We start from the raw sequence: 258 nt of genomic DNA on the forward strand, positions 1-258 counted from the left end.
CCAAAGTATTGGAGTTTCAGCTTCAGCATCAGTCCTTCCAATGAATATTCAGAACTGATTTCCTTTAGACTGGTTGGATTTCCTTGCAGCCCAAGGGACTATCAAGAGTCTTCTCCAACACCACAGTTCCAAAGCATCAATTCTTCAGTGCTCAGCTTTTTTTATGGTCCAACTCTCACATCCATACACGACCACTGGAAAAACCATAGCCTTGACTAGACGGACCTTTGTTGGTAATGTCTCTGCTTTTTAATATGC

This window comes from Bison bison, unplaced genomic scaffold (assembly GCF_000754665.1).
Source record: "Bison bison bison isolate TAMUID 2011002044 unplaced genomic scaffold, Bison_UMD1.0 scf7180017864527, whole genome shotgun sequence".
NCBI lineage: Eukaryota > Metazoa > Chordata > Mammalia > Artiodactyla > Bovidae > Bison > Bison bison.